General features: G+C 44.4%; 1 pseudogene; it reads left to right on the forward strand.

The window, feature by feature from the left end:
- The window catches only part of LOC141171805 (uncharacterized), a 179,116-nt pseudogene that overhangs the window by 148,051 nt on the left and 8,986 nt on the right, over positions 1-22,079 (forward strand).

The raw sequence follows: 22,079 nt of genomic DNA on the forward strand, positions 1-22,079 counted from the left end.
GCTCGCAAATCCGGCAATTAATAGATAAATACCTATTCTTGTCAAGCAGCCGACTCCTTGTCAGTGATGTTCCCTCCCATTCCCCATCTTATTCCATACTGAATTTAGATAATTTTTATATGTAGCTCATAATTGTGTTATGCAATTTTAGTATCTGTAGTCTATTTGAGGAGTGGGATAAATATATTATGGCAGGTACTCATCGCTGTACCTTTTTTTCTAAATCATTTCCATCTCCAACATTTTCCATTAAGATTCAGAAAACGATTTCTTCTCACTTTTGTGGCTATATACAGTATGTTTATATACATATATATATATATATATATATATATATTTTTTTTTTTTTTTTGTTACCATTTTTGATCTTGGATTAACACAATCATGACCCATTTATATAGAAATCAGTACAAGATTCTTGACAGACAGATCACCCATAAGGATGCACAAATTTTCCAAAATTTGCATTCAGCAGATTTGCTCGAAATAGGTTAGAAAATTTGATTTGAATCAAATTTATTTTATGCAAATTAAATGTGTATTACTATGAGGTTTGTCCTGACCCCAAATCATTATAAACATAGGTAAAATAAAATAAATATATATATATATATACATATATATATATATATATATATATATATATATATACTCATCCAGCCTTCCCCTGTCCCACAGCACAGCTATTATCCAGCAGCTTTATTTGGTCTGGTGCGGCATCTTCTTTCGGCTTCAAGCATCTTTGGCACTGACTATGCCCGCGCTATCATGGCATGATGATACATCCAACTTCATGATGTACGTTGCAACTTCACAGAGATTCAGAGCACAGAAATGTGCATTAAAATCAAATGATATAAATTTGATGCAAATCGATTTTCTCAGCCCATTTTGAGCGAATCTGTTTAATTCAAACTTATGCAGATTCGCTCATTGTTGTATTAGGGATGTGTCTGCCCTAAATCCCAAAAACTTGTACTGGTTTCTATACAAATGGACCATGATGGTGTTAATCTAACATCCAAACAGGTAAAAAAAGATATCTTCAGAAATGTGAGGACAAATCATCTTATGAATCTTAAAGGAAAAATTGTAGAAATGATTTTGATTAAAAAAAAAGGGTACAGCGATGGGCACCTACCAGAACATTTTTATCCCGTTCCAAAAATGAACTAAAGATGGTAAAATTGCACAACACAAATTATGAGCTACATATAAATATTACCTAAATTCAGTATACAATAAGATGGTGAAAAGAAGTCAACATCACTGACAAGTAGTCAGCTGGATGAAATGAATCACAAAAAAATTAAATTTGGGCAATTTTGAATTTTGTGTAAAATTGGAGGCAAATTTGATTTACCTCAAACCAATAGATTCACCTCTAGTCCCTAAGCGATTAGCTAAACTCCCATATTGCAGTAGGACATTTAAAGGTGTATTCCCTTGGACATTTAAAGCCAGAAATATGTGATTCATATGAGTCCCATATCTAGAGGCCAGCTCAATCTTGAGAGCAGTTAATGGAATTGATCTACCTGTAAAGGACAAGTGCCCATGCATGCGTGGTTCTCTCCAGAAATTCTTCTTTTTAGAAGATCTCCATAGAAATTCTGAGAACAGACAAGTAAGCAAGCTTAGAGATTTTTGGAACCACCATAGAAATGAATAGAAAGAGCCACAAGACATGCACACCTTTCCATTCCTAGTGGTCGACGATGAAAAAGTGTGGGTTCCATAGGTGAGATTTGCATCTTTCAAACATTTATGGCCAGTAATTAGTGTTTGGGATATTCAGATATACAATCTAATTTTCCTAGGGCCAGTTTCACCTATAAGTATGTTTTTGCGGGAGGAAGCCTGTCAACATGGGAAAAGCCTACTAACTCAACGCAGGTATTATTCATGGTTAAATTCGAACCAAGACCACAGTTGTCAAAGACATTACTACTATCCACTGATGTATGGCACCCTTCCTTTCATTCCCATTATATTACTATAAAACATCTCTTAAATATAATCCTTCCATACTAGAAGAAATTTATGTGCATATTATTGTTCTTGTTCCTATTATTTAAATGCAGGTTTTTGAGTTAAATTTAATTATTTGGCAATGATTTTTTCTCCCATATCATAATCTTTATTAAAAGGCAATTTTTTCTCTGACCACTGGGGCCACATATATTACAGGAAGGGGCCCATAATGGAGGACATTATACCAGAAAAATGAGATATTATAACAGGAAGAAGCCTAGGATGGGGGTCATTATTACAGGAGGGGGCCAGGATGGAGGACATTATTACAGGAAGGGGCCTAGGATGGGGGACATTATTACAGGAAAGGGGCCCAGGATGAAGGACATTATACTAGGAAAGGGAGACATGATACCAAGAAGGGGCCTAGGATGGGGGATATTATTACAGGAGGGGCCAGGATGGAGGACATTATTACAGGAAGGGGCCAGGATGGGGGACATTATTACAGGAAAGGGTTCCAGGATGGAGGATATTATACCAGGAAAGGGAGACAATATACCAGGAATTGGCCTAGGATGGGGGACATTATTACAGGAAGGGGCCAAGATGAGGGATAATATTACAGGAAAGGGGCACAGGATGGGGGACATTATCACAAGAAGTGACCAGGATCGGAGACATTGTTACAGGATGGGGGATATTGTTACATGAGAGGGTGAACACGTATGTCTTCACAGGATCTGAAACACTACAAGGGTCCATACAGCTGACACACATACAGGTGGGGGCCCAGGTCCAAATTTTGCACCGTGATCCATCGGATTCTAGTTACACCACTGATCAAAGCATATAATGAGCGTATGAAAGGTCATTGTGAAGGAGAGCTGTGACATTGACTATTGTGTTAGGTGAATCCGGTGTTATCAGATGTGTATAGAGGTGTTACCTGACATTGTAATTCTGCCTCCGCTCATAAGGAACCTGCTGAAAACTCTTCCTGAAAAGACAGAAAGCATCAGTCTAAAATAGCCCCACAAAACATCATTTCTTGATACTCTGTCAGGAGATGACTATGCTTCATATATCTATGTTTGGTCAAGAAATGGTTGTGATGAGTATTGCAGCTTGGAAGACTTTTGAGAAAGATGCTAAACTTTCCATATAAATGACATGCATAAGATTTATGTAATAGTATGGATACTATCTTTATGCTGCTAGGACTTTGCTCATAGAATGAGTCAGTTCACAAACTTACAAGTTTGAATAATAAAACCAAGTTATACTTTCCTTTTGAAGTGGCTGGACTGTGACTGTTACTGCCATCCTCAGAGATTCAGTCCTATTCAAGTGAATGAGACTGAGCTGCCGTACTAAAAAGTGAAGAATGAATGAGTATGGGCTTTTTTTTGAGCTCATCCGGGAAAGTGCTACTGTGCAGAAGAAATACACAAGGGATTTCTGTCTCCCGCTCTTCTGCGGCATATCCATAATCTTCAGCCTTAGGAGTACCACTTTTAGGATGGCTTATTTCTCTCCTGTCATGTATATTGGTAATGCATTTCTTGTGTTCTTGTAGTACCATTAAAGTTGATCTACAAACTTCATTGTCATGTTCCACATACAAAGACTTAAATCCACTTATCTTGAAGGGATGTCACAGTAGGAAAGTATGAGTTTTTCTCCGTCCAGTCAATGTTCTGTATTGAAGTCATTAATAAAGGAAAATGTTTCTGTGCTGAAATTAAGTCTTCTAATTGATCTGATATTGTATTGTTTCTAGAAGATTATCTCTGTCTTGGGCCACCGGGAACATTAAAAACATTTGCCACCTAATTTGCACAGGACATTCTGGGTGACCTGGAATAAACCTCTGCTTTGTTTTAGCCATTTCCATTTTGTTGTAATGTTTTATATTATTCAAAGCAGTGTATTTTTTTTCTATAAAGCCTGAGATTTTTCTGCAGGTTGGCATAGAATGTTATCCTCATATTGTATTTGTATGTGATACAATAGCAACCTTAATATTTAAGTATTAGTTTCAGACAGACCTGGTGGTTTTGGGTCTTATTTCGTCCTCTTATCCACTAAATGTAAATTCCTCTCATGTTTCTGTCACGCAAGGTGCAACACAAAGGGAAGGGGGAAAAGGGTGCTCAGACTCTAGGGAAAGGGGGTAGTGGAGACTTCCTAGGCTGATCTTATATCACCCTCCCTCCCCTAACGTTCCTATATTGGTTCCACACCAATCTCCGCACAGGAACCTCGCCCAGTCTTTCCCTGGCGTTTGGCCTTGGCTAGGGAAGGGAGAGGATGAGCGCTAGTCGATCTCGTTTAACAACTATAGACAACGAGGGGGAACAAACAAGGGAAGATAGCTTAGCTTAGCTTTAGTTGACTTGAGAGAGATGAACACACGTCCTCTTAGCTCCAGAGAGGAAGAAGTAATGCACTTGCTCTGAGCCTTCACAAGGGGTCATGTGAGTATCGCCGGCAAACAACAGGTATTTATACACCCAGGCCAGGGTGTTAATTAGCCAGAGGAAGGTAGCCTCTGGGTCCTAGAGAGGCAGCTTCTAAGAAGGTGTCTGTAATGCCAAACAAAGAGATCTCCTGCAACCAACTGCAGGGCGACTGTCTGTTACTTCTGACACACCCGTGACAGTTTCAGAATAATTATTAATTATCTCTTACATGGCTGACATAGTAAAATCACCATTCTAAATTATGCATGGTAATTGACATAAAATACTTTAATGTAATATAACAAGGGGATTTAAAGAAATTAGGAAGCTGAGTTGAGAAATGGCAAAAGATCTTTATAGATAAAAATGGATAGTAGTCGTCGATGCCTTGATTTTTGTAACATATCTGGTGGCGGGCTTGCATGGTGCACCATCTCTCACTATGCAAGATCGCAAACTGGATCTTCAGTCCAGTCTGCTAGCCTGGCTTCTATTCATGCTGTCTGTTTGTCTCTGTTCTGACTGCTTAGGGCGGTGGCCCGGTTACTTCCTGTTTCTTGTAGCTGCTGTAAGCACACCCCTAATGCGTCCTCAGCCTATTGCTGTCTGTCACTGGATATTTAAACCAGCTTCACCTGGAAGCTGGTGCCTGAGCAACTCTATCATTCAGTGTGCTCCTTGACTCTGAATGTGCCAGGTCCTGATCTGTTATCTGTGTTTCCTTGCCTGTCTGTCCGCCTTCCTAGAGGCTGTAATTCCAGGCCAGTCTGAACACGCTCCTAGCCTGTTCATCCCGCCTTCTGGGGGCCGCATACCCAGACCTGCTCCTGTATCTCGCTGCAGTGTCAGTTCCTGTCTGAACACTCAGTTCCTGTCTGAACACTCTCCTAGCCTGTTTCCTGTTTTTCTCTATGTCCGTACCTTCCCTTTTTCTGCAGAGTCTGAACTTGCACCTAACTCCTACTCATTGTACTTCCGTTTGTGAGTGTAGAGTCCACTCGCTACTTCATTGCAAGTATCTTGTGTGTATCTGGTTCTGCCTTTCCCTTCCAGTCTGTTCCGTGTGAACAGAGCCCTGTCCCCTCTGCTCTGCCTTTGCTCACCGCTCCGGCGGTTTATCTCTTCTCCGCATTGCTCACCGCTCCGGCGGTTCCTGCCTGCTCTGCCTTGCTCACCACTCCGGCGGTTCTTGCCTGCTCTGCCTTGCTCACCGCTCTGGCAGTTCTTGCCTGCTCTACCTTGCTCACCGCTCCAGCGGTTCCTCCCTGCCCTGTCTTGCTCACCGCTCTGGCGGTTCTTGCCTGCTCTGCCTTGCTCACCGCTCCGGCGGTTTCTGCCCGCTCTGCCTTGCTCACCGCTCCGGCGGTTTCTGCCCGCTCTGCCTTGCTCACCGCTCCGGCGGTTCCTGCCCGCTCTGTCTTGCTCACCGCTCCGGCGGTTCCTGCCTGCTCTGCCTTGCTCACCGCTCCGGCGGTTCCTGCCTGCTCTGCCTTGCTCACCGCTCCGGCGGTTCTTGCCTGCTCTGCCTTGCTCACCGCTCCAGCTGTTCTTGCCTGCTCTACCTTGCTCACCGCTCTGGTGGTTCTTGCCTGCTCTGCCTTGCTCACCGCTCCGGCGGTTCTTGCCTGCTCTGCCTTGCTCACCGCTCCGGCAGTTCCTGCCTGCTCTGTCTTGCTCACCGCTCCGGCGGTTCCTCTCTGCTCCGCCTTGCCCACCGCTCCGGCGGTTCCTCTCTGCTCTGCTTGTCTACCGCATCTGCGGTTCTGTTCCTGAATCCCAGTCTGTACTTGACCCTATCCAGCCTGTGCTCCAGCCTGCTAGTACCTCTCCATCTGCACGCCAGCCATACTTGTCAGTACCCTCCTGTCTGCACACCAGCCGTTCCTGCCAGTATCCTCCTGTCTGCACTCCAGCCGTGCCTGCCAGTGCCCACCTGTCTGCACGCCAGCCGTGCCTGCCAATACCCACCTGTCTGTGTGCCAGCCTAACCTGCCTGTTCCTGTATTCCCCGGTGTGGGTCAACAGCCATGTCCGGGGTCTGACCTGGAGTCGCACCTGGTCCCTCTGCTCGGTTCCTCCCTGGTGCACAGGCGTCGTTAACCGTTGTGCGACCTTGGTCGGATCGGGCAGATACTTAGTTACGCCCCTCCAGGCACTCTCCGGTTCATGGCACAGTGGAATCACTAAATCACGCACATGCCAGTCAGCCCGGGCGTGTGCATAACAATTTTACTCGACTGTCCACATCTGCTTGCTCTTAACAGACAAATCTTCTGACAAACACAGATCTGCTGAGATTACGCTGATATTCCTCTCTGCCAGCTTTGTACTAGGACTGAGTGACAAACTCAGCTCTGCTGAGTTTACCCTGCTGCTCCAATCGGACAGCTCTGCACTAGGACCTTCATATAAACTAAGCTCTCCTGAGTTAGCTCTGCTGTTCCGCTCTACCAGCTCTGCACTTGGACTTGGTGTCAAACCCAGCCCTGCTACTGAATTAACCCTGTTGCTTCTCTCAGCCTGCTCATCATATGGACACTCAGGCAAACACAACTCTGTAGTTTTTTTTTTTAATTTTATTGAAACTCTTTCCTTGTTCATAGTCAGAATCTTTGAATCTTGCTTATTTGCTTGCTACCCTTGTATCTAATGTCCTCCCAAACATTTAAAAGAAGATGTGAAAGGCCCTGAAATGCCTGTAGTTCATAAAGATATTACATGCAGTCAAGACAAATTATGATTGTTGATTTTCATAAAGTTTTCACTACATTGATGTCTGTGGATCTCCTGGACGTGGAACTCGAGACATTTGGCTGCAGCCCATCCTTAGAGTAATGTCATACTCTGTTTTTGCTGCTCATCACAAATGTAAGCACCTTCTGTACAGATGTATTTTTGTCTGTCTTGGTCTTTTCAATATTATCTGATTTTTTTTATTTTACTCTAGATGAACTATATCTTTTTCTGCCTTTTTTATACTTCTGTAAAACATTCAGCACTTTGCTCTGTTATGTGCACATTCTACAATGTTACTCACCTGTCCCTGCTCCAGCACCGGACCTTGCTCCCTTCTGTTATGGCCAGTTCCCTCTGTACTAGTCTATGTTGGGTTACTCTGGCGTAGACTAACCGAGTTTCACAACCATGAGCTACCTGATTATTCAGGAAAGTATGGCAACTTTTTGGAACATGCTTTTGCCGGAGTTACCCTTATTATTCTCTAGACTCTGCTCCATATTTATTTATTTTGCTCATTGATATAGCGCTATCATATTCCATAGTGCTTTACATACATCATCACTGTTCCCACAATCTAAATTCCCTTCCAGTATGTCTTGTGGGGGAAACTGGAGAACATGGAAAAAAACGACGCAAACACAAGGAGAATCTACAAATGTGTTGCAAATGTTGTCCTTTGTTGGGATTGATCGCAAGACCCCAGCGCTGCAATGCAACAGTGCTAACCACTGAGCCACTGTATAATGCTGACCACTGAGCCACAGTGCTTTAACATAAGAATTGCTCACTACTCACAATGCTTTCTTGTATTCATCATGTCTTTGAGTTCTTGCAGACGTACTTGCTGATTTCAAGCTTGTAAATGCTCCAAAGAAAAAGATGAAACGCGTAAGACCATCAGGATCGCCGTATGAAGTTTTTTAAAAATGTGTAATTAAATAAATAATGAAGTTTTAATTGAGGTGTTGGAACAGCTTTTTCTTTGAAGCTCTTACATTCAATGACACAGACACATCTGAAGCAAACAAAAAAATACAAAAACAAAATTTATATCAGATACCGACTGTTATTATCTTCCTACATTTCAGGAAAAAAAAAATCCAAAAATAATTCCAATTGTGCAGCAACAAATCAGAATAGTTTTTGGAATATCTTTTTAGAATTAGGCTATGTGCCCACGATGCCGAAATGAAGCAGAAAATTTATGCAGCGTTTCTGCATCTCTGCATCTCCCTTCCCAGAAAAACGCATGCGTTTTTGGGTGCGTTTTTAACGCGTTTTTGCATGCGGATTTTACTTTCGTTTTTGTTGCATATTTAAAGCGTTTTTGAGACCAAATAAAGTTATTGGAAAAAAAAAAAAAGGGGGGCAATTCTGATGTCATTTCCTAGTTCAAACCCTCTTCACCATTTGGCTTTTTGTAAGAGAAAAGATGCCAGAGGAATTGCAGCCCCTGCGGCGCAGCAGACAATGCCTTTTGCTGATGACTTGCCTTAATCTCATGCACTACTACGTTGAGCAGGTAATATAAAATAGATGTTTTTTGTGTTACATTATTTGTATGTAGTGTGTGTACTAACCCATATTGTTCTATAGGAGCGGTTAAGGAGGAGAAGACGACCAAAAAAGTTGTGGGTGCACCCTATCTTGCAGGAGCGGGCGGACAAGGGCCACTTCAATGTTCTTTAACAGGATTTAAGGAGGTAAGATAGATGTTAATAAAGTATAATATCACACGTGTATACCATTTTTTGGGGTAAGATTTTGCTTGCATACTATGTTACAAAATAATATTTTTTAATCCTTTTTTTTTTTTTTAATAAAGTTTTCCAGAAAAATTTCAACAATTTTGTCGCCTGAACATTACTGCGTTTGATCGGCTGCTGGGCCTTATTTCTCCTCACCTGGACTACCAAGACACCGTAATGTGAAGGGCCATCTCTGCTGAGGAAAGGCTGCTCATCACCTTGTGGTAAGTTGAATGTTCTATTTTTTTTTTTTTTTAGATCTAAGCAACATATGCTGCCATGGCTAGAAAAAATATTGATTCATTATTTCCACATTATGTTGTTCAGCTTGTATTTTTTTCTCCGATTTAGGACATTTTTATAATAGAAAAAACCCACCATTTCTGCATTTATCAACCATATCCAGTTTCACATGAATAGTGTTGAGCCACCCCCGTAGTGTTCGAGTTCGGTTCGGTTCGTCGAACACCCGTGTGTTCGCCGAACTGTTCGTCGAACTGTTCGTCGAACACCTTCGAACACCGTTAAAACCAATGGCAGGCAAACAAAAACACATAGAAACACATAGAAAACACCTTCAAAGGTGTCCAAAAGCTGACAAACTGCTCAGAAGACACAACTAACACATGGAAAAGTGACAAGTACATATAGTCATGCGAAAAGAAAAGAGGTGGAGGAGTAAAAGGAGGGGGAGACACAGATATAGGCATGTCATGCCCTTCTAAAATCCAAAAAGTGAGAAGCCGAGACGGCCAGTCCGCTCCTGCCCGTGCCACCTCCGTGTCGCCGGGTTTGTGCCAGAGCCGCGGTGAACCCTGACGGCCAGCCCCCCTCTCCCAATACTGGTGCCTGTCCACTGGTGGGTCGAGAGAGCCCCCCTGTGGTGGAGGCAGCTCTAAGCTTTTTAATTTAAATTGTCCCTCTAATTTGAATGAATACACTTTAAATCCATTTACAAGGATCTATTGGAGGGCAAGTCTCATGCCAGCAGCCGCGTAATTCCAGCTCCAGTAGCGTCCACTAAAGCTGCTGCAGTTAAAAAGCTTTTATAAGGATCGAGCTCGGCTGTCCACCGCAAGGCATCCTAGTGCCAGTCCCAGCCCCTATGCCTTGGGGTGCCTCCTGATGCTCTTCACTGAGTATCCCATGGTCCCGAAGCATTTCCTTTGAAAAAATTAAGTGTCCAAACTACAGGTGGTGTAGCTTGCTTAACAGCCGGGATAATCCGCTGACTAGCAGACACTGCTACTAGGCACAAAGTATTTCCTGGGCTAGATGCAGTTAAAAATTTGTAAGTAGATACTCTCGTTGGATGCTGAGAAAGCATTCCATAGAGTCTCCTGGCACGCCATATATGATTCTCTTAAAAAGCTTGGGGTAGGGGTCTAGGGGACCCTTTTATAGCCAAAATCACGGCCCTGTATCACAATACGTCACCTAGGCTGAAGATAAATGGAACTGTAGCACCGAGGGCTCGGTTGCTACAGACGTATTGCACCTCACCCAGAGGTGTGATATCTCACTCTCAGATAAGGATGGAGTGTGGATCAGGACCCGACACCTGCATGCATTACACCACATTGCCGTGGGGCAGGGCGACCAATATGCCCCTGAGATGGGCACGACAGTCCCTGTCCCTGGCTGGAGTGGGGGGAGGGAACACTGAGGAAGGGGAACCCTGCAGTGCAGGAGCAGGGAGGAAGCAGTTCCTGGGTGCATTGAGAAGGGAATATAAAAGGTGGGCACCATCTTAGTTCAGTGCAGAGAAGTCTGAGCAGAAGTGGCAGGGAGCAGGGGCTCTGCATGAGCTCTGCTCCGGAGGCGGGCCTAGTAACAGAGGCCCAGGCCTGCAAGAGGGAGAAGGAAGGAAGAGGAGCGGAGAAGGCTCCAGGAACGAGGAATGAAGGGATCCCAGGGGTGCGGACGGGCGAGTCGCCACCGCACGCCCGAATCCACCTGCGTGGAGGGGTCAGGCCAAAGGGGGAGACCGGTCCCCGAACTAGTGGAGGCAGGAAACGACCCTCAGCTAGAAACCGGAGGCTCTGACATTTTATGTGGCGCAGCCCCTCGCTCCACCCGCTAGGAAGGCACCACATAGGGTCAGGGAAACTGGCGCCAAGTTTACCTTGAGGAGTCCCGAGGCAGCCGGACAGAAGTGTTGGTAAGAAAGGCCAGACAAAGGACACACAAAGGGGGTCCTGTGAAGCGCTCCAAAGTTATCTGGGAGTTGTCTGAGCCCCTCACCTGGTGAGCACAGTACGACGTGGGCAGCCGTTACCTGCAGACGTGGTCTGGATAATAAGAACTGTGAGTAAAGGCCCTGAACTGCATCACTGACTCCGTGTCGTTACTGCTGCTGCCCTGCACCATCACCCCCATCCTCCGCATACACTGCCCTGAGGCTATACTCCTCCCGTGGGGAGTTATGCTACGCTCTGCTGCACCCACAACACCAGCCTTAGCGGTCTGCCCTGTAGCGGCGGTTCACTCTGACCACAATCCACGGGTGGCGTAGTCGGACATTTAAACATCAAAACCACATAAATAGTTCCGCCACTGGTTTGACCGCCCTGAGCCACGGAACCGGATCGCCGCCACGAAGACTACAACCACCAGCATCCACCAAAAAGGGTCCGGCTCCGGGTGTCCCAAGGCCCAGGGGGTGCGTCAGAACATTTTCATCACCTTTCACAATCACCAATGGGACAAGGCAGGGATGTCCTCTGTCCCCTCTCTTATACATCCTAGTGACGGAGCACCTGCTCTCATCAATTCGCCATAACCCCAATATTAGGTGGATTGAGGTGGAAGGCACCGAGTACAAGTGCTCTCTATTTGCTGATGATGTCCTAGTATATATCACTCAATCACATATATCCATCCCTGCTGTTATGGCTGAAATAGATCACTTTGTTACATGGTAAAATTTTAAAATCAATGCAGCGAAGTCTGAGGCCCTCGATGTCTCCCTCCCTAAATCCATATAGGATTCCATCCAGTCCAACTTTCCCTTTGCCTGGCCCTCACAGGGTATCAAATACTTAGGAATTCCTATTCATAGAGACCTCTCCCATCTATGTTATCTTAATTTTGGGCCCTTTATTGAACAATTCCATACAGACCACGGTTGGCAAGTTAGAACTGTAAGATTCACTACGTGAACCACTGGTGTTTTGTGGAAAAGCACATGTACACCGCGTTCCAAATTATTATGCAAAAAGTGTTTAGGAGTGATAAGGGAAGAATTTGTTTGTTTGTCAGTTAAACTCATTGATGGTGATGTGTGTCAGGGCTCTTTATATCACTGTAAGCAATTGCAGACACCTGTGCTAATTAGTTTGGCAGGTGTGTCCAATGAAAGGCAAGACTACTTAAGAAGGCTCTCTCACATTATTAAGCAGCCTACATTTTCTGCCAAAATGGGAAAGAAAAAGGATGTGTCGGCTGCTGAGAAGCAACAAATTGTGGAGTGTTTAGGTCAAGGCATGACTACAATCAACATTGTGCGATGATCAGGATGAAGTGTCTTGGCAATCAAGAAGTATGTAGCTGATTCACAGTACACACGTGTGCGTGCTGATAAGGGCAAATTGAGGACTCTTTCCTACAGGCAATTACGTCAGGTTAAAAGAGCAGCGGCAAAAAAGCCTTGTCATAGCAGCAGACAAGTTTTTGAAGCTGCTTGTGCCTCCAACGTCCCCCGAACAACAAGATGCAGGGTCCTTCAGAGGTTTGCAGCTGTGCATACGCCATCCTGTCGACCTCCTCTATCCACTTCACACAAGCAGAAACGGCTCCAGTGGGCCAAACATTACATGAAGACTGATTTCAAAACTGTTTTGTTCACGGATGAGTGCCGTGCAGCGCTCGATGGTCCAGATGAATGGAGTGGAGGATGGCTGGTTGATGGACACCCCACGCAAACACGGCTACAGCGCCAACAAGGAGGAGGTGGAGTAATGTTTTGGGCTGGAATCATGGGGAGAGAGATTGTCGGCCCCTTTAGGATCCCTGAAGGCGCTAAAGATGAACTCCATAATGTATGTGGATTTTCTCAAACAGCACTTCCTGCCATGGTTCAAGAAGAAGAACCGTGTATTTCACAGCAAGATCATTTTTCTGCATGATAATGCACCATCTCATGCTGCACATAAAACATCTGCATCTCTGGCTGATATGGGCATAAAAGGGGACAAACTTATGGTGTGACCCCCATGCTCCCCTGACCTCTACCCCATTCAGAACCTTTGGAGCATCATTAAAAGGAGTGTCTATGATGGCGGGAGGCAGTTCACATCTAAGCAACAGCTCTGGGAGGGTATTCTGTCCTCATGCAAAACAATTGAAGCAGAAACCATCCAAAACCTGACAAATTCAATGGACGAGAGAGTTCAGAAGCTCCTTTCGAACAAGGGGTCCTATGTGAAAATGTAACATCACCTAGAATAAAGTTTTGAGTTGAAAACTGTTTGATTTCAGTTTCTAACAACCTGCTAATGCTTATAATTTCAAAAATGACCATTTTTTTGGTCTTTATTAAAATGAAAAGGTTGATCGAAAAGTTTGGGGGATCTAAGAGTGTGGCAACCCAGTAGTCATGATTACTTCGAATTCTGACAATATGAGGGTCATGCTGCAGGTAGTGCAGCAAGAAGGCACTTATGTGTCTTGCGCATTTCGGAGCCCCAAAATTATTTTCCGGGCTAGATGCAGCTAAAAATTATTTTTAATTTTAAATCTGGTGAAGCTTATTATAGATGGCCTAATAGGATCAGTGCTGCACACTGCTACAAAGCCCAAATTATTTTCCAGTCAAGATACAGATAAACATGATTAGTAATTTGAAAGCTTAAAACGGTTGGTAGGGTGATTTTAACCAATCATCAAGCTTTTACTCTCCCCAGGATGACACAGGGGTAGAAAAGTCGTTTCGGATCCATGATTTGTTCATCTTTATGAACGTGAGTCTGTCTACATTATCAGTGGAGAGCCGCGTGCGCTTATCTGTCAGCACACCACCAGCAGCGCTGAACACACGTTCAGACAGAACGCTGGCTGCGGGGCATGACAAGATCTCCAAGGCGTAAGTGGCTAGCTCCGGCCATTTATCCAGATTGGAAGCCCAAAAAGAGCAAGGGTCCAGTGACACAGTCGTGGCTTCAATGTTTACTTGGAGATACTCCTGTACCATCGTCTCTAGGCGTTGACTATGTGTCAGACTTCTTGTCTCCTGTGGCCTTGCAAAGGATGGGCTAAAAAAGTGGTGAAATGATTCCGCAAAATTGATGTTACCAGCAGATACTGTGGTTCTGTTACGGTTTGAGTGCTGAACACTTGACGGTCCCACGGTTGGCAAGTTGGAACTGTGAGATTCACTACGTGCACCACTGGTATTTTGTGGAAAAGCACATGTAAGATTCTGCAACAGTCTCTGCTGATACTCCTGCATGCGTGCATCCCTTTCTATGGCAGGAATAATTTCTGCAAATTTACTTTTGTACCGGGGATCTAACAGTGTGGCAACCCAGTAGTCAGGATTATTTCTAATTCTCACAATTCGAGGGTCATGTTGCAGGTAGTGCAGCAAGAAGGCACTCATGTGTGTTGCGCATCCAGGAGCACCAAGTCCCTGTTGTGTTGGTGGCGAGGTAACAATCATGCTTCCTTCCTCTGTCCTCTCCCCCCAACCTCGCACAACAGAAATGTGATCAAGGTCTCCCTCATCTGATGAGTCTTCCATCAGTTCGTCCTCCACTTCTTCCTGGGCTCCTGCACCTTCCTCACTAGTTTGGCTGCTACCATGCGCCCTGGTAAAATCATCTCCCCCACCCTCACATGCCTGCCGCCCTGGTGCTGCCGACCGTCTGGACCTTGCAGATGTTAGCCCTTCCGCATACAACTCCTCCTCCTCTACTTCCTCCACCTCCTCTTGTGCCACCACCTGACTCCGAATTCTGTTTAACATGTGCTCCAGCATGTAAATCACCGGAATAGTCATGCTGATAATGGCATCGTCAGCACTAAACATCTTCGTCGCCATTTCAAAACTGTGCAGAAGGGTGCATAGGTCCCTGATCTGAGACCACTCCTCCAGCGTGATTTGCCCCACCTCTGAATCTCGTTGGCCCAGGCTATACGTCAGAACGTATTGCACCAGGGCTTGTCGGTGCTGCCACAGTCGCTGCAACATGTGCAGAGTTGAATTCCACCGGGTAGGCACATCGCATTTTAGCCGGTGAAGTGGCAGGCCCAACGACTTCTGTAGAGATGTAAGTCGCTGAGCTGCGGGATGCGAACGGCGGAAGTGAGCACACAGCGACCGTGCCCTCTGCAGAAGTCCATCTAGTCTGGGATAGTGGGCTAAAAATTGCTGGACAACCAGGTTCAACACGTGAGCCATACAAGGCACGTGTGTGACATTGCCCCGGCGAAGGGCCGCACCCAGGTTTGCAGCATTGTCGCACACGGCCTTCCCTGGTTTCAGGTCCAGTGGAGACAACCATTCATGAAATTGGTTCTCCAGAGCTGACCACAACTCCTCAGCTGTGTGACTCACATTTCCCAGACATTTCAATGTAAAAACCGCCTGATGACGTTGAGCCCTACTGCCAGCATAGTAAGGAGGTGTGCAGGATCCCTTCTGCGCAGTTAGAAAGCTTGTGGCATGACCAGACAGGCTTTGGGTGCAGGTGGAAGACCGAGAGGAGGTTGAGGAGGCAGAAGCAGTGGAGGAAAAATGACATAAAGAGGATTGACGCACAACTCGTGGGGACGGCAAGACTTGGACAGCAGCCCCTTGTCCTGCTGTCACCATAGTTACCCAGTGCCCAGTCAGCGACATGTAACGCCCCTGTCCATGCCTACTCGTCCAAGTGTCTGTGGTGAAATGCACCCTGTCACACACAGAGTTTCTCAAAGAAGCGGTGATGTTGTGTGCGACATGCTGGTGGAGCGCAGGCACACCTTTCTTTGAGAAGTAGTGCCGACTGGGCATCTGGTACTGGGGCACTGCGACGGACATAAGGTCTCGAAAATCCTCTGTGTCCACCAGACGGAAAGGCAGCATTTCTGTAGCCAAGAGCTTGCAGATGGTGAAATTCAACCTCTTAGCTTTCTCATGGCTAGGAGGAAATGGTCTTTTACTTGTCCACATCTGAGGGACCGAGGGCTGGCTATTGTGCTTAGACGGGGTTGATAAGGGTGTCCCCGGCAAACTGCCGGTCTGTGAGGAAGATGCAGGCGGACATGTTAGGTTGCCTTGATCCAAAGGTGGTGCTATCGATGTCGGACAGCGCTCAAGACCAGCTGGTGTTACCACCTCCAAAGAAAATGATGACCTGCCAATCACGCTGGCTGTTGCGGGTAAAGAGGTGGCAGGTCTGCGCCCCAAAACAGGTGTGACTGCTGTCCCCCCAGTCACAGAGGATGAAGAGGCCGCGGATGCACAAGATATGGCAGACGGTGGTTGGCCCGGCCGGCTAGACCGCATTGTAGCACACTGAGCTTCCCACTGCAACTTATGCTTCATGTCCATGTGCCGGTTCATGCATGAAGTACTCAAACTATGTATTTTTTGGCCTCTACTTAGCTTTTGCTGACAAATGTTACAGATAACACGAGTTGGGTCATCTTTATCGATCTGAAAAAATGCCCAGGCTATGCAAGGCTTAGCACCCATGCGACCTGAAGAGCCACCACGACTTGTGGTGAGAGGCAGAGTTGTGTTTGAGGATGCAGTTGTTGACGTGCTTCCAGTACTACGTCTCTGTCCAGGAAGGTGCAACCTGACCTCGTCGTCACTAGCATCTTCCTCCACCTCCTCTGCTGACCTCATCTCTTGGCTGACTGTGGGTTGACAGTAAGTGGGATCTCCGACCTCATCATCATCACCCTGTGCGTTATCACACCCGTCGTCCTCAGAGCCAACCTGTTCCTGCCCTGACAAAAAACTAAAGTTGTCGCTCCAATCAGGTATTTGAGTCTTATCATCGTCTTCCTCATTGTCTCCACCAACAGGAGTTACAGTTTGGGAATGAGGGTCTACATTATGGTCAGAACCTTCTGCGTCTGGTCCTGGATCCGACTCATAAAGATTCTGGGCATCAGTGCAGATCATTTCCTCGTCTGGATTCACAGAAGCGCTGGAGTCGACCTCTGATTCCCAGGCTATAGTATGAGTAAACAGCTCTGCAGACTCAACCATCTGTTCTACCTCATACTCAGACGGGCAGCTGGAGATTTGGGAGCTGTGAGGAAGCAAGTGCGATTTGGGTGACACCTTTGAGGACTGGAGTATTTGTGATGTTGAAGTTGATGTGGAGGAGAGCCCACTTAAAGGAGCACTTGATATCCGTTGAAGCACCTGCTGTTTTTGTGCCTCATCTGGAATTTGTAGCGATTGGCGTGGCCGTAAGAAAGGGATCTTATCACATTGTCCGCTAAAAGAAGTAGACATTTTAGTTTGGCTGGAAGATGGTCTTTCTTCTGCACCTACCCCACGGACACAACCTTTTTTCCCCTTCCCAACACGCCTATTCCCCTTTCCACCAGCAGCAGGCCTTTTTCCACTCATTTTGGTGGTTAACTAATTCACAACTCTGGAGTTGTTTGCACAAAAAAACAATGGATGGTAACCGAGCAGAGCTGAGTGGCCAAACTGTGGTATTAGGCCAAAACTATTGGCTGGGTTAGATGCAGAAAAAAATTATTTTTAATTTGCAACCTGATGGAGGTCAGTATAGATGGACTAATAGACCAAGTCCCACACACCGCTAGAAGCCCAAATATTTTTTCAGAGCTAGATGCAGAATTTTTTTTTATTCAATTTGCAACCTGATGGAGGTCAGTATAGATGGACTAATAGACCAAGTCCCACACACTGCTAGAAGCCCAAATATTTTTTCAGAGCTAGATGCAGAAAAAAATTATTTTTAATTTGCAACCTGATGGAGGTCAGTATAGATGGACTAATAGACCAAGTCCCACACACCGCTAGAAGCCCAAATATTTTTTCAGAGCTAGATGCAGAAAAAAATTATATTCAATTTGCAACCTGCTGGAGGTCAGTATAGAAGGACTAATAGAACAAGTCCCACACACTGCTAGAAGCCCAAATATTTTTTCAGAGCTAAATGAAGAAAAAAATTATTTTTAATTTGCAACCTGATGGAGGTCAGTATAGATGGACTAATAGACCAAGTCCCACACACTGCTAGAAGCCCAAATATTTTTTCAGAGCTAGATGCAGAAAAAAATTATTTTTAATTTGCAACCTGATGGAGGTCAGTATAGATGGACTAATAGACCAAGTCCCACACACCGCTAGAAGCCCAAATATTTTTTCAGAGCTAGATGCAGAAATTTTTTTTATTCAATTTGCAACCTGATGGAGGTCAGTATAGATGGACTAATAGACCAAGTCCCACACACTGCTAGAAGCCCAAATATTTTTTCAGAGCTAGATGCAGAAAAAAATTATTTTTAATTTGCAACCTGATGGAGGTCAGTATAGATGGACTAATAGACCAAGTCCAACACACTGCTAGAAGCCCAAATATTTTTTCAGAGCTAGATGCAGAAAAAAATTATTTTTAATTTGCAACCTGATGGAGGTCAGTATAGATGGACTAATAGAACAAGTCCCACACACTGCTAGAAGCCCAAATATTTTTTCAGAGCTAAATGAAGAAAAAAAATATTTTTAATTTGCAACCTGATGGAGGTCAGTATAGATGGACTAATAGACCAAGTCCCACACACTGCTAGAAGCCCAAATATTTTTTCAGAGCTAGATGCAGAAAAAAATTATTTTTAATTTGCAACCTGATGGAGGTCAGTATAGATGGACTAATAGACCAAGTCCCACACACTGCTAGAAGCCCAAATATTTTTTCAGAGCTAGATGCAGAAAAAAATTATTTTTAATTTGCAACCTGATGGAGGTCAGTATAGATGGACTAATAGAACAAGTCCCACACGCTGCTAGAAGCCCAAATATTTTTTCAGAGATAAATGAAGAAAAAAATTATTTTTAATTTGCAACCTGATGGAGGCCAGTATAGATGGACTAATAGACCAAGTCCCACACACTGCTAGAAGCCCAAATATTTTTTCAGAGCTAGATGCAGAAAAAAATTATTTTTAATTTGCAACCTGATGGAGGTCAGTATAGATGGACTAATAGACAAAGTCCCACACACCGCTAGAAGCCCAAATATTTTTTCAGAGCTAGATGCAGAAAAAAATTATATTCAATTTGCAACCTGCTGGAGGTCAGTATAGAAGGACTAATAGAACAAGTCCCACACACTGCTAGAAGCCCAAATATTTTTTCAGAGCTAAATGAAGAAAAAAATTATTTTTAATTTGCAACCTGATGGAGGTCAGTATAGATGGACTAATAGACCAAGTCCCACACACTGCTAGAAGCCCAAATATTTTTTCAGAGCTAGATGCAGAAAAAAATTATTTTTAATTTGCAACCTGATGGAGGTCAGTATAGATGGACTAATAGACCAAGTCCCACACACTGCTAGAAGCCCAAATATTTTTTCAGAGCTAGATGCAGAAAAAAATTATTTTTAATTTGCAACCTGATGGAGGTCAGTATAGATGGACTAATAGAACAAGTCCCACACGCTGCTAGAAGCCCAAATATTTTTTCAGAGATAAATGAAGAAAAAAATTATTTTTAATTTGCAACCTGATGGAGGTCAGTATAGATGGACTAATAGACCAAGTCCCACACACTGCTAGAAGCCCAAATATTTTTTCAGAGCTAGATGCAGAAAAAAATTATTTTTAATTTGCAACCTGATGGAGGTCAGTATAGATGGACTAATAGAACAAGTCCCACACGCTGCTAGAAGCCCAAATATTTTTTCAGAGATAAATGAAGAAAAAAATTATTTTTAATTTGCAACCTGATGGAGGCCAGTATAGATGGACTAATAGACCAAGTCCCACACACTGCTAGAAGCCCAAATATTTTTTCAGAGCTAGATGCAGAAAAAAATTATTTTTAATTTGCAACCTGATGGAGGTCAGTATAGATGGACTAATAGACCAAGTCCCACACACCGCTAGAAGCCCAAATATTTTTTCAGAGCTAGATGCAGAAAAAAATTATATTCAATTTGCAACCTGCTGGAGGTCAGTATAGAAGGACTAATAGAACAAGTCCCACTCACTGCTAGAAGCCCAAATATTTTTTCAGAGCTAAATGAAGAAAAAAATTATTTTTAATTTGCAACCTGATGGAGGTCAGTATAGATGGACTAATAGACCAAGTCCCACACACTGCTAGAAGCCCAAATATTTTTTCAGAGCTAGATGCAGAAAAAAAATATTTTTAATTTGCAACCTGATGGAGGTCAGTATAGATGGACTAATAGACCAAGTCCCACACACTGCTAGAAGCCCAAATATTTTTTCAGAGGTAGATGCAGAAAAAAATTATTTTTAATTTGCAACCTGATGGAGGTCAGTATAGATGGACTAATAGACAAAGTCCCACACACCGCTAGAAGCCCAAATATTTTTTCAGAGCTAGATGCAGAAAAAAATTATATTCAATTTGCAACCTGCTGGAGGTCAGTATAGAAGGACTAATAGAACAAGTCCCACACACTGCTAGAAGCCCAAATATTTTTTCAGAGCTAAATGAAGAAAAAAATTATTTTTAATTTGCAACCTGATGGAGGTCAGTATAGATGGACTAATAGACCAAGTCCCACACACTGCTAGAAGCCCAAATATTTTTTCAGAGCTAGATGCAGAAAAAAATTATTTTTAATTTGCAACCTGATGGAGGTCAGTATAGATGGACTAATAGACCAAGTCCCACACACTGCTAGAAGCCCAAATATTTTTTCAGAGCTAGATGCAGAAAAAAATTATTTTTAATTTGCAACCTGATGGAGGTCAGTATAGATGGACTAATAGAACAAGTCCCACACGCTGCTAGAAGCCCAAATATTTTTTCAGAGATAAATGAAGAAAAAAATTATTTTTAATTTGCAACCTGATGGAGGTCAGTATAGATGGACTAATAGACCAAGTCCCACACACTGCTAGAAGCCCAAATATTTTTTCAGAGCTAGATGCAGAAAAAAATTATTTTTAATTTGCAACCTGATGGAGGTCAGTATAGATGGACTAATAGACCAAGTCCCACACACCGCTAGAAGCCCAAATATTTTTTCAGAGCTAGATGCAGAAAAAAATTATATTCAATTTGCAACCTGCTGGAGGTCAGTATAGAAGGACTAATAGAACAAGTCCCACACACTGCTAGAAGCCCAAATATTTTTTCAGAGCTAAATGAAGAAAAAAATTATTTTTAATTTGCAACCTGATGGAGGTCAGTATAGATGGACTAATAGACCAAGTCCCACACACTGCTAGAAGCCCAAATATTTTTTCAGAGCTAGATGCAGAAAAAATTTATATTCAGTTTGCAACCTGATGGAGGTCAGTATAGATGGACTAATAGAATGAAGCTATGCCCAAAAGATTTTACTTCACTAGGTGCAGTAAAAAAATTATTATTCTATACACAGGTGGTATATCAGGCAACACAGTGTAGCGCTGGCGTCCCTGCCCTCTGCTAGGCAGGGACGCTGCTCCCCTCACCGCTCTGCTCCGTGCCCGGCGTCCTCTCCCCGCTCTGCTGTCAGCGCGCGCTCCTTCCCGGCGTCCTCCTCCCGCTCTGCTCTCAGCGCGCGCTCCTTCCCGGCCCCTGTGCTTAGGGCGCGCGCGCGCGCGCTCCCCTCCTCTTAAAGGGGCCGCGCGCGCCGTCCTAAGGAGTCCCCGGCCAATGGCCGGAGGACTTCATCATATATAAGGCACCTCCTCCAAAATGGAGGTGCCCGAGCAATGTTGTATGCACCTGTGTCTCACCTGTGCTTCAGCCCTCAGGTCCCGTTGCCAGTTACCTGCCAGTTACCTGCCAGTTTCCTGCCAGTTTCCTGCTAGTTACCTGCCTGATTCCTGCCTGAATACTTGTTACCTGCCTGCCTGCCTGAGGTCCGACGGTCTGCCTTACAACTCCGGTCAGTCTGTCTAAGGACCAACTTGTCCGCTCACCTGGGAGCGCACATCAGCTACCTGCCTGCTTGCCTGAGGTCCGACGGTCCGCCTTACAACTCCGGTC

Source organism: Phyllobates terribilis, unplaced genomic scaffold, assembly GCF_046119375.1.
Source record: "Phyllobates terribilis strain yellow unplaced genomic scaffold, ASM4611937v1 Scaffold_12__6_contigs__length_324123572, whole genome shotgun sequence".
Classification (NCBI taxonomy): Eukaryota; Metazoa; Chordata; class Amphibia; order Anura; family Dendrobatidae; genus Phyllobates; species Phyllobates terribilis.